The sequence below is a fragment of the Varanus komodoensis genome, unplaced genomic scaffold, assembly GCF_004798865.1.
Source record: "Varanus komodoensis strain SLA01 unplaced genomic scaffold, ASM479886v1 scaffold39, whole genome shotgun sequence".
Classification (NCBI taxonomy): Eukaryota; Metazoa; Chordata; class Lepidosauria; order Squamata; family Varanidae; genus Varanus; species Varanus komodoensis.
In genome coordinates, this window is record NW_025335922.1 from 6,809,144 (window position 1) to 6,823,032 (window position 13,889).

Consider the following 13,889-nt stretch of genomic DNA (forward strand, 5'->3'; position numbering starts at 1 on the left):
GTCCAACGGGATCACGAATCACAAAAACAAGCCATTTCAGAAGATAGTGAAGGAGAAAGTTCAGCTGTTTGCCTTATCTGCCCCAATGAATAGCACTAGCTGAGATTTCTGGACCAGGACATTAAGAATGTGGTTGTGGCAACTTATGTGGGAGAAGCTAGATTTTAAGATTTGGCTTTCCTAAATCCACAAATAATTTGCCTAGTTTGCCCATGTGATTTTAACTTATAACATGTACCACACCCTGTCAAGTTGTAAGGTAAAGGTAAAGGTTCCCCCTTGATGTTATGTCCAGTCATGCCTGACTCTAGAAGGGAGGAGGAGGAGGAGGATGGGGTGGGCTAATGTGAATTGCCCTTTGTCTGAGCTGCTGTTATCTGTCAAGTGCCAACTAGCTTTCTCTGGAATGGTGCCTAGTCAGTGTCAGCTACTTTTCAAGGATGCGCACAAGCTGATTTCTAGAAAACAGGGTTTTTTCTGAGGCCTGATTACATGTCAGTGATTGCATGAATTAATCAATGAAAGTTCTACCTATTGATTTGTGCATCAGATAATACACTTTGAGGTATATTGTTTCTAATAGACCTAAGTTTGGATTTTGACCAGATAACAGAATAACCAGATATATTTATAAAATCATTAATTGTCTGCATCAAAGCCCAGACAGACAGATGGAGATCCAAAATAAACAGTAGATCATCAGCATAAATAATAAATTTCTATTATAAGGCATTATGCATAAATTCATGAACATTTTCTTGTTACATAGCACATGCTAGTGGTTCCAAACTTAAATCAATCAGGAAAGAGGACATCCCTGTCTAGTATCTTATGCGAATGGGGCAGTATATAAGTTCTCCAAATAAACAAACAAACAAACAATCGCAAAATAAATAAATAAAAAACTGGACAAAACTGTGTTGGGAAAATTCAGACAGATCCTGATAGCAAAATGTTGTTTATATGTGCCTTTGTGTTACAAAATCAAACCTGTGCCTCTTTCTCAGAAAGCAAAATTCTGAGCCAGGTTACTGTTTAGCATTGCTGTTACTTTAAGAAGATGGAATTCTTAGCTGGACTGAGAAGCTACTGTAGGCTAACACTATCCTTGGGGAAATGCCCGTTCCTATCAGCTGCAGAGAGCAGAGACAATGGTGTTCATTTGTTTCTGAATTGACCCATTTAAATCATCTAGTTCAACAGAGGCACAACAGAGTGTAGCTGTCAAACCAGTTTTCCTGAGTGGTTTCTTAATGAGATACATTTGCACGTTTAAGCAGTGACAGAGGCTGTGCCAAACTGTCAGGAATTAACTGAATTGACTTGTCAATAAGGCTCAGTCAGGGAAATTTTCTATTCTGTTGTCACAGGCATTTCTGATTGGTTTAGAGTTTTGTTTTGTGTATGAAGACATTGAGATACTATTACTTCAATATTATCTGGAAACCTAATACTCTGTACATGGGCTGTGATTTTGTAGTTGGCAGTGAAGACCACTGCCTGGTAGCATGCTGGCATAAGTAACTACTGGGATTTGGGTGATCAGTAAAAATGCTGGGGTTCAAGGCGCTTCAATCTTCCCTGTGGGTATGAGTATTCATTCTTGCCATTGAGTAGTCAAACTACATTGGCCCTAACTCTGGCTCTAGAACATGGGTTCTCAAACTACGGCCTGCAGGCTGGATACAGCCCGCCATGCTCCTTTATCCGGCCCCATGGCCATCATGGAGGCCATGAAGTCCTGGGCCGCCCCGGTCAGAACAGTCTCAGCATGGAGATTGAAGTCCCCCAGGACCAACATCCTGGGGGTCTTCAACACCAGGTCCGAGATGATCTCCGTCAGCTCAGGCAGGGAGTCTGATGGGCAGAAGGGTACACCAGCAGAATCCCCAATCTGTCTCGGTCGCCCAACACCAAATAAAGGCATTCTAGACCCGGTCTTGAGAGAACAGGAAGCCCCACAAGGGAAACTGAAGCTCGATAGATTAAAGCGACCCCCCCTTCCCTCCCCTCTGGGCGTGACTGGTGCTGGACCAGATACCTGGGCAGGCAAGGTTGAGAGAGGGACACATCCCCCCCCTCCTGCCCAGGTCTCTGTAATGTAAGCCAGGTCGGCCCCCTCATCCACAATTAAGTTGTGGATAGGGATGTTTTGTTATGGCATTAAGCAACAGCACCGTCAGGCCCGAGGGGCGGTTGATAAGCATACCCGGAACCTTCCAGTTGGGGAATAACCAGAAGGGGGAACAGGTGTCAACCATCTGTCAAAACCCTATGGGGGACTTCAATCTCCATGCCGAGACTGTTCTGATCAGGGCAGCTCAGGACTTTATGGCCTCCATGACGGCCACGGGACTGTCTCAGCATGTCATAGGTCCAACCCATGGACACACACTGGACCTGGTTTTCTCAACAGGGCAGGAAGAGGGTGATCTGAGGGTGAGCAATTTATGTCTGACTCCCTTGTCATGGTCCGATCACTTCCTCGTGAGGTTTGAGCTCGATGCTGGCCTTTCCCTCTGTAAGGGTGCGGACCCTATTGTGTTGGTCCGCCCTCGGAGCCGAATGGATCCAGATGGATTCCTGAAAGCTCTGGGGGAGTTTCCGGTTGATAAATCTGGTGCTCCTGTTGATGCTCTGGCTGAACTGTGGAATGGGAAAATGGCCAGAGCTATTGACACGATTGCTCCTAAGCGTCCTTTCCCATCTGGCATAGCTCGTCCATCCCCATGGTATACACCTGAACTACAGGCGATTGGAGACATCTAGAGTGTAGGTGGAGGAAATCATGGTATGAATCTGACCGAGCACACTTACGACCTCATTATCGAGCCTATGCTATGGCGGTGAGGGCAGCGAAGAAGAAATTCTTCTCCACTGCCATTGCCTCTTCACAGTGCCGTCCAGCGGAGCTCTTTCGAGTGGTACATGGGCTGGTACATCCTGGCCCTAAGAAGGATCCGTACCACCCTCGATGGCCCGCTGTGACGACTTTGCCCAGCACTTTAAGGCAAAAATCATTCAGATTCGTCACGAGCTGGACTCCACTAGTGATTCAGATCCTCAAGGGGAGGTGCCAATGTCTCCGTCTGGTCAGATATTATTGGATGAATTTCAGTTATTGTGGCCAATGATGTGGACAAGGTGGTTGGACAAGTACGTCCCATCACCTGCTTACTTGACCCTTGCCTGTCGTGGCTACTGACCAAAGCCAAACACGGGATTGATGCCTGGATCCTGGAGGTCATTAACGCCTCTCTGAGGGACGGCTGGGTGCCTGCTCCTCTAAAGGAGGCTGTAGTCAGGCCGGTCCTAAAGAAGATCCATCTCCCTGGATCCAGAGATGGCCGCCAATTATAGACCGGTGGCCAACATCCCGTTTTTGGGCAAGGTGTTGGAACGGGTGGTGGCGGGACAACTCCAAGCACTCTTGGATGAGACTGACTATCTGGACCCATTTCAGTCTGGCTTCAGACCAGGGTATGGTACTGAATCTGCCTTGGTCGCCCTGTATGATGACCTGTGCAGGGAGAGAGACAGGGGGAGTGCATTCCTGTTGGTCCTCCAGGACCTCTCAGTGGCTTTCGATATCATCGGCCATGGTATCCTTCTGGATAGGCTAGCGGGACTGGGAGTAGGAGGCACTGCTTGGCAGTGGTTCCACTCCTACCTCTACGGCCGATTCCAGAAGGTGGTGCTGGGGGACTTTGGCTCTGTGCCATGGCAGCTATGCCATGGAGTACCGCAGGGGTCCATTTTGTCCCCCTTGCTATTCAACATCTACATGAAACTGCTGGGAGAGGTCATCAGGAGGTTTGGGCTGTGGAATCATCAGTATGCTGATGACACCCAGCTCTACCTCTCTTTTTCAACTGATCCAGGTGAGGCAGTGGCTGTACTGAACTGGTGCCTGGCTGAGGTAATGGGCTGGATGAGGGCCAATAAACTGAAACTCAATCCAGACAAGATGGAGCTCCTGTTGGTGGGTGGTTCAAGCTCCTGGGTAGGTGACTTGGACCTTGTCCTGAATGGGGTTGCACTCCCTCTGAAGGACAGGGTCCGCAGCTTGGGAGTGCTCCTCGACCCAGAGCTGTCCCTGGAGGCTCAGGTGACTGCGGTGGTGAGGAGCACTTTCTTCAGCTTCGGTTAATCCATCAGCTGTGTCTCTACCTGGAGGACGATTGCCTAGCAACAGTGACACATGCATTGGTTACTTCCTGGTTGGATTTCTGTAACATGCTCTACATGGGGCTGCCCTTGAAGACAGTCCGGATACTTCAGATGGTGCAAAACAGAGCAGCCAGGTTGCTGATGGGGACTGGGCGTTATTCTCATATAACCCCAGTCCTCTACCAGCTTCACTGGCTTCCCATCGAAGTCCGGGCTCAATTCAAGGTGCTGGTTATTACCTATAAAGCCCTTAATGGCTTGGGACCTGGATACCTAAAGGAATGCCTTCTTCTGTATTTGCCCTCCCACCCCCTGAGATGGGCAGCAGAGGCCCTCCTCCAGGAACCCTCCGTGAAAGACATTAGGAGGCAAACTACCCGAAGGAGGGCTTTTTCTGTGGTGGCACCCTGGCTATGGAATGCACTCCCCAGAGAGGTCTGCCTGGTGCCATCATTATTTGTTTTTCGGTGCCAGGCTAAGACCTTTTTATTTCAACAATATTTTCATAACTTTTAATATCAGCTTATAGGTTTTAATCTGCAGCCAGGGTGGATCTGGATTTTATTTATTTATTTTTTTAGGGGACTTCTATGCCGCCCCATTCGCCGAAGCCTTGGGGCGGCTCATTTTATGTGTATTATGTTTTATTTTATTTTATGTAAGCTGTCCCGAGGCTATGCGATGGGACGGCATACAAAAATTCTAAATAAATAAAGAACCCACCTCACAGGGTTGTTCTGAGGATAAAATGGAGTAGAGAAGGACTACATAAACTCTGGGGTTCCTTGCCGCCCATACATGCTAAAATGATAATAACCCTTGTGGTGCACAAGTTGCTGTGTCTTCAGAACCTGGTGAGGCGCATGGCAGGGACAGCTTCTAAACCACTGCAGAAACCATGGCTTGTGGGGTTCTGAGGTGGTTTGGAAGCTATGCCCTGCCTGCTGAGCATCTCATCATATTTGGACATTGTGGAAACCCATATACTGGGAGGGTAATTAGGCAAAACACAGGGTACACAACTGGTACACAGGGCAACAGGAGAAAGAAGCCACTGTGGCATGCAAACTGGACCAGTATCTCCCTTTTTAATGGCTTATATGATTAGCTCTCCAAAATCAGGGTGTCCTATCATGATTGTAGCCTTGATTCTTTTAAAAGTCCTTGCTGAGCTAAATGCTTCATTAAGCAGGAATTTTTGTTTTGTTCTGAGTCATACAGCTAAAGATGATATACATGGAAGAGAAATAGCACAGAAACCAGATAACACTCTGAAATTTGTATTTTGACTTCTAGCTGCTACTGCTTTTAGTTTTCAAAAGCAAAGAACTGCAAACTTGTATACAGTTACCTATTAACTGGCAAAACAAATGGTTTCTTCTTGACTAAGAAGACTCAGCCAATAGGACTTTTTTTAAATAGCCATGATTAAGCTGTTGGTTACAAAATTTGTGAGACAAAAAGGATAGCTATAAACTCCATGTCCTAAATCTATAAGAAATATCACCCATCTTATGCAATGCAAACAGAAGAAATCTCACTTATTTTTATGGAAGACTTTCCTCCTGCTAAATTGCCCTTCTTCTCTAAGACTGAGCTTCTTCAGTTTGAGCAAAGATCCAGTTTCACTCTAGTGCACAGGATTGCTGGTTTCTCCCCATCTAAAAGAGCCTCCAAATGAGGCTCTTATTCGGCAATGACCCTGCCACATTTCCAGGTTTTAACAAGAGGTTCAGATAATGTCATTTTTAATTGCTTTTCCATGTTTTCCAACCACTTATTCCATCGTTTTTCTTGCCACAGAAAAATCTGTTAAGGACAGAAAGATAGCATAGTTACATATGACCATTATTGCTAGGAACTTTCCATGTAGAAGCAGCCTATTATGGTCTTCTCTACATGCCATTTTATTAAGATTTCTCTGTGTGCCGTTGTTTTAATTACTGAAGGAAAGGGGTGTCCTTTACACTGTTTTTTTTTTTCCTCCAAGGGTTTGTATTTCTCTGCCTTTTTATATATTCTATTAATGAACCACAAGGAGGTGCTGTGACATACCTGCAGTATAGTGGAAGTACATGCTTTAATTAGAAACAGAGAAACAGTGAGTCAGAAGGGTTCTCCGGGGCCATCTAGTCTTACCCCCAGCTCCAGCCAGCTCTGCTCACAGCATGCCCACCATGTGCATGTCTAGCCTATCTTTGAACACCCTCACCGATGGGGCCTCAACCACCTTCCGTGGAAACCCCTTGGAGTCCTAACTGTCAGGAAGTACTTCCTGGCATCGAAATTGAACCTTGGTTCCCTGAGCTTTGCTCCGTTGGTGCGCGTCCTGCCTTCCTCTGCAGGGGAGAACTACCCACCTCCGTGTGACAGCCCCTCACATACCTGTATGTCACCAACAGATCCCCTCTAAGTCTCCTCTTCTCCAGGCTGAAGAGACCCAGTTCCCCCAGTCTTGCCTCATACAGCATCCCCTGCAAACCAGCCACCAGCCTTGTGGCCCTGCGCTGCACTGACTCCAACCTGGCTTTATCCTTCCTGTAATGAGGGGCCCAAAACTGGCTTTAATTCTGATTTGCTCTGGTTTGAAATTTAATGGCAGACTTTCTTGCTCTAAAAAATAAGCAAAAATAACTGTAAAACACAGAAGTGATCCTGGAGGATGATGTCATGAAAAGTCTCCACAAACTTCTGTGAGGGATCACAAGCACATAATAAAAGTCTCATATAGAGAAACTCTGTGACTTTCCACGTGCAACCACATCAGAAGGAGAACAGCCATAAGGGTTGTACCAAGGAAGCTTTGCCAGCATAACTTCTTCTGTTTTCCTTGCACAAGGAGGAACATCTTACATGAAGCCCCCACACCTGATGTATGGGATAGGCCCCTGTCTGTGTGATCCCTTCCCATTCTGTAGACATTAGGAGCTCATGATGATTAGATTATTAGAGCTTTGGTGATGGAAACTAAAGAGAAAGGGTGATCCACATTTACACAAACTGTCTTTCTCCAAAAGACACCTCGGATCTTGAACAGATTGCTAACTCTTCTCTTCCTAGAATCCCAGTAAGTGCCTTGTCTTGGGACTCCAGACAAAACACGCCAACAGTATCCCCAGACTTCAGTAACTGAGGGTACCAGGACAAAACGCTTCTTCCAGGAAAGCAAAGGAAGAGGCAATTATGCCACACTGCAGCTGTCTGCTGTGTCTTTTCCCACCCCACCGTGTATACAAATACTGTGACTGGCCGAAACTGTATTACTGTAAGACTCCCCAGCACCACCACCGCCCACTTGGGAGGCACGCTTCCCAAATGCAGGTAAGCTCTGGGACTGACAAAGGCCAAGCATGCTGCTACAAGCAGTGTCACTGCTGGGCACACATCCATGAGCACTTTTGCCTTGTCAGATCACAGGTGCAGGTAGCAGAACAAGTAGCCATTGCACTCACAGACTCCCTCTGCAATGGATAAGGAGGAAGGGGTTATACTCCTGCAATGAGGGATGCTGAAGCACAAGCAGTGGCAAAGCATTCCAGCTGTGCTCCAGCTGCTGCCCACCGCTCAGTCCTTGCCATCTGCACCGCTTCTGCTCTACACAAGCTGCTGTCCCACAAGCACAACATCCATCCCACACCCTGTTCTGCACTGGCTAGGAGAGAGACACACCCCACGGCCAGAAGCAGTGACCAGGATGGCTCCCTCTTCCTCAACAGGGCTGTTGATCTGCTTGCTCAAGACAGCTCCTGTGCCCTTTCCAGTTCGAGACAGATGTGCAACAGGTGAAGGCATTCCAGTGGTGGAGCTGGTGCTGTAGGAGATGCAGCTACCCTCAACAAGCACAACTAAAATATAAGACCACTATGTTAGACTCATGCACTCTCAAATGGTTAAAAAACTTCACTGTTACCGTCTGATAACATGGTTGTATTTTAGCCATGAACACAACTCTCAAGTTATGGGGGGGGGGGGGAGATGTGTGTGTGAAATAGACATTTGATTTTGGTATAGCAGCTGGTTGTAGCAGTCCTTCACACAAATATTAAAATATTAGCATGAACATGAACTGGAGAAGTCTAGTTTCATTTTTTCATCTTTCTCATCAAGAAATAAAAGAAGGGAGCAAAAGAATTTTGGCATAATTTTTCATTTCGCCTCCATTCCTTTCTTTCTTCATTTTCACCTTCCCTCCCTAACTGCCTCATTGGACATTCATCCATGGTGGCTGGGGAATGCTGGGAATTGTAGGACTTTTTTTTGTCTAAGCATGCACAGGATTGCATCCTACATGGCTAGTAATGCAGAAGAGTTCGGGCACCATCTAGAGGTTACCACTAGATATACAAACCGTAGAAAGGAAAGTAGAATGGTTTTCTTGCACCAAGCAGGCTCTTACTGATGTTGAATTTTTGCCAGGACATGATATTCGCACACCTTTTTTAAAAATGCCAATAGTGCAATATCTAATGCATTTATAACGAGGAACACAATAAATCCCACTAGTTACACTGCTGTTTCCCCCTCCAATCATTTGTATGTGCTGCAATGCTGAAAGGAAGCACAAAGCCACCAGGCAACTCTCAGTAAAACACGTATAAATGCTTGCATGGGGTTTTGCGACCTCCACCAACTGTATAGCTTTTTAGAAAAATCCACAGAAGATAAAGCTTGCAATGGCTACAAGTTCTGTTGGCTATAATATTGCCTCCTGAATCAGAGATAATTCAGGTGAACAACAACCCTCCACACAAAAAACCCCAAAGATTGGGTTTGGGGGGCCAACCCCTCAATTTTCTCCCCCTTTCCAGCAAGATTCCTGGGTAACTGGGGAGGGATGATCAATTGTCCCAAGAGCCCTTTACATTTGCAAGTGTCCCTGAAATAATAACACATCAAAGTTGTCCAGCAGCTCCTCCCTCAGTCAATACCTACTCCAGCCCTCCCATATTCACTCATCCTGCCTGTCATTTTAAAAATATTATTTGTGCAAATAATCACACCAAAATGTTTTATTAAAAATATGGGGACAACCATGGGAAATTCTTGGAGGAGAATTTTGTGGATGCTCCCCCCATGTGAAAATGTAAAAAAAAAAGTTTCATAACCTCAACAAAAAGAGTTTTTAAAATGGAAGTGAAGCCATAGCAAACCTGAAATGGTTCACAGCAAGGGGAAGGGGGAGCCTTTGCCAGCCATTCTCAACTGGCACTTACTTGAGAGCTTTTGAGGTGGCTGGCCATGATGGCTGCCTGAAAGAAGTTTGGCAAGAACAACAAGATGTTTTTGTCCCTCTTGACAAGCAGCTTACTTGTAGATGAATTTGGCCCATGATGAATTTGGCCCTACTGAAACCTGCCAAGCTGGGTGGGCACAGCAGGGGGAGTCCAAGTTCTATTCCTTTTATGTGTGTATTTTTTAAAGGTGTCCGGGCTCAGGCCTGAAAAGGACTTGGTGCTCTTGGTATTACTAATATGGTCAAGTACCATATTAGTAATGCCAAGCACCCATTTAGCACAACCTGGCAGAGATGAAAAGGAGAAATGGAGCTGCATGTCATCAGCACCCAAAACTCTAGATGACCCCACTGTTTCATGTAGTAGCTGAGAGACATAATACCATGAGAGACAAAACTAATACCTAAGGAACTCCATGCTGGAGAATGCATGAGGAAAGATAATATTCTCCAAGCACAAACTTCTGGGGCCATCCATCCAAATAGAAGCAGAACTGCTGCAATGCAGTGTCCCTCTCTCCTAACTCAGATAGACAGAAACCATGGTCAGTGTTATCAAAAGCTGCTTAGAATTCCAAAAGCATCAGTGAGGTCATACTCCTCCATCTTTCTCCCAGCATAGGTCAGCAAAGAAGATGATGAGAACCCCAGCTGAAATGGATCCAGATAATCCATCTCATCCAAGGCTGCCTGAAGCTGGTCGGCCACCACCCACTCACAGACCTTGACTAGGAAAGGAAAATTCACCACAAACCTAAAGTTGTCAAAAATTATATTGTTTTTATATTGTTATTGTTGTTATTTATTGTTATGAGCTGCCCCGAGGCTTCGGCGAATGGGGCGGCATAGAAGTTTCCTGAATGAATGAATGAATGAATGAATGAATGAATGAATAAGGTCTTCTTGATCTAGAGAATTTCTTTAGGAATCGCCTCATTGCCACTTCTCTCGACAGCATGGGACCACAACCACTCACAAAGAGACGGGTCACCTCTGCTGCTCAGCTGGCTATTCCCGGTTGGTTTTTACAGTATATCACAGAAGTGAGTACACCCCTCACATTTTGTAAATATTTTATTATATCTTTTCATGTGACAACCCTGAAGAAATGACACTTTGCTACAATGTAAAGTAGTGAGTATACAGCTTGTATAACAGTGTAAATTTGCTGTCCCCTCAAAATAACTCAACAGACAGCTGTTAATGTCTAAACCACTGGCAACAAAAGTGAGTACACCCCTAAGTGAAACTGTCCAAATTGGGCATTATTAGCCATTTTCCCTCCCCGGTGTTATGTGACTCGTTAGTGTTACAAGGTCTCAGGTGTGAATGGGCAGCAGGTGTGTTAAATTTGGTGTGATCGCTCTCACTCTCTCATACTGGTCACTGGAAGTTCAACATGGCACCTCGTGGCAAAGAACTCTTTGAGGATCTGAAAAAAAGAATTGTTGCTCTACATTAAGATGGCCTAGGCTATAAGAAGATTGCCGAGACCCTGAAACTGAGCTGCAGCACAGCGGCCAAGACCATACAGTGGTTTAACAGGACAGGTTCCACTCAGAACAGGCCTCACCATGGTCGACCGAAGAAGTTGAGTGCACGTGCTCGCGTCATATCCAGAGGTTGGCTTTGGGAAATAGACATATGAGTGCTGCCAGCATTGCTGCAGAGGTCGAAGGGGTGGTGGGTCAGCCTGTCAGTGCTCAGACCATACGCCACACACTGCATCAAATTGGTCTGCAGGGCTGTCATCCCAAAAGGAAGCCTCTTCTAAAGATGATGCACAAGAAAGCCCACAAACAGTTTGCTGAAGACAAGCAGACTAAGGACATGGATTAGTGGAACCATGTGGTCTGATAAGACCAAGATAAACTTATTTGGTTCAGATGGTGTCAAGTGTGTGTGGCGACAACCAGGTGAGGAGTACAAAGACAAGTGTGTCTTGCCTACTGTCAAGCATGGTGGTGGGAGTGTCATGGTTTGGGGCTGCATGAGTGCAGCCGGCACTGGGGAGCTACAGTTCATTGAGGGAACCATGAATGCCAACATGTACTGTGACATACTGAAGCAGAGCATGATCCCCTCCCTTCGGAGACTAGGCCGCAGGGCAGTATTCCAACATGATAACAACCCCAAACACACCTCCAAGACAACCACTGCCTTGCTAAAGAAGCTGAGGGTAAAGGTGATGGACTGGCCAAGCATGTCTCCAGACCTAAACCCTATCGAGCATCTGTGGGGCATCCTGAAACGGAAGGTGGAGGAGTGCAAGGTCTCTAACATCCACCAGCTCCATGATGTCGTCATGGAGGAGTGGAAGAGGGCTCCAGTGGCAACCTGTGAAGCTCTGGTGAACTCCATGCCCAAGAGGGTTAAGGCAGTGCTGGAAAATAATGGTGGCCACACAAAATATTGACACTTTGGGCCCAATTTGGACAGTTTCACTTAGAGGTGTACTCACTTTTGTTGCCAGCGGTTTAGACATTAATGGCTGTGTGTTGAGTTATTTTGAGGGGACAGCAAATTTACACTGTTATACAAGCTGTATACTCACTACTTTACATTGTAGCAAAGTGTCATTTCTTCAGGGTTCACATGAAACAATATAATAAAATATTTACAAAATGTGAGGTGTACTCACTTCTGTGATATACTGTATATGCCAAGATGGGAAAGGAACTAGTACAGATGTGGTTTCATTAACTTGTACAACACAATCAAGCTATATCAGCTGTAATACCTCCAAAAGGATTAGATCAGGCTGCATTCTTGGTACCTCACCTGATTTAACTGCAATAACATTGGAGACTAAGCCCCAGAGAATGCAGAAGATTTTTTTTTCCTGGAAGTGCATAGCAAATACAGTTCAGTGGCCCTCAGAAGGGTGTAAAATGTCCCTGGGGACAGCTTATAATGATTCCTGGAAGATTATAAAAGGCTCTGCTGGGCAACAAAGAGATTGAATGAAGGCTGTGAGAAGTTGTTTCTCTGACACCTTCACTGCCCTTAAATGTGCTATGTGCCTATGTGACCACAGGCACATAGCAATGGCATTGGGCCCAAATATCTGAAGCAGTGCTTCTTCCCTTACCAAACTGCCCATGCATTAAGACCATCATTGCCTTTCTCCCTTTAGGAGGAGAACATTACACATCTGCAAAAGAGAGGACCCTTTCTGGTGGCACCCTGACTTTGGATTACTCACCCAAGAGAGGCCTCCCTGCCAATGACACTGCATTCTTTTCAGCACCACAGCAAAACTTTTTTTGTTTTGCCCAGGCATTTTAAACTATTGTATGTTCACCTGGTTGAATATTTATTCCTCTTGATTTTATTGCTTTACTGTTTGATGTTTTATATTGCTTTTAATTGTACTGCAGTTTTTCTTTTGAGGTACACAGCTTGCCTGCATAGCTATACATCAAGTCATGTTGAGTCACCTTTGCTAAGCTGGAAAGATGTAGAAGTGGAATGGGGGGGGGTGGGCTGGACTTGATGGCCTTAGAAGCCCCTTCCAACTCTACTATCATTCTATACTAGCTCTCAGGTCTGTTATTTTCCTTTCAAGATGAAGGACATGCTTTATACATTCTTAATGCAAAGCAAATGTCTGCAGTATTCTCTCCCCAAGTCATCTCTCTGAGTGTGTCTTTCTCACTGTTTGATTTGGTCAGTTAGTCATGCTCCAGTCCAAGCAGTGCTACCAAGTGCAACATGAAGTTGCTCTCTTAAAACTGAGGCCTAATTCATGACTGTGAACCCAAAGGCCAAGTTCACACCACCCCATAGGGCTGGGCTGGGCTGGGCTGGGGGTGGGGGGGGGGGGAGGAAGCCGCTGCAGCTTCTTTTCCCTGCACCTACACAGACCGATTGCATGCTGCAATATTTGTCTTACACCCTCATGGTGCTGGTGAGGTAGACAACTGGGGGCCCGACAACAAGCCATGGGTTCTGGGGTGCTTTCAGTCACCCCCGCTGCTCACCTCACCAGGTTCAGATGGCGGGAGAAACCATGCACCATGCGGCCACAAGGGAGATTAGGCAAATACAGTAGTGCGGCACGTGGTTGTCACACGCGGAGGAAGAAGCCGCGTGGCGGGCTGCGGGCATGCACGCTCCCGGGCAGTCGCCGAAGCGGGATGCCCTACAGGCAGCTTGCTCAGCGCTTCCGACAGCCTCTTTCTCTCCCTCACCATCACCCCGCACAGTTCCACTGGGGTGTGCATTTCACCTGTCCCCCCGCTGCACTGCCAGGGAAGGCCGATCCGTAGCGGGCTGCGAAGCACGAGCGCAGGCTGAGCTGAAGCGGCGGCGTCCCTCCCAGCCCGCAGCCGAGTCCCTCCCGCTCCTGCAGAACGGCGTCGCTCGCTGGCTGGCTGGCTGGCTGGCTGGCCGGCCGGAGCAGACCCGTAGGTGGCGCCAAGCCTCCGTAGGTGGAGCCGTCGAGCCCGCCCGTTCCCGGAAGCAGCGGCCTCTGCGATGCGCC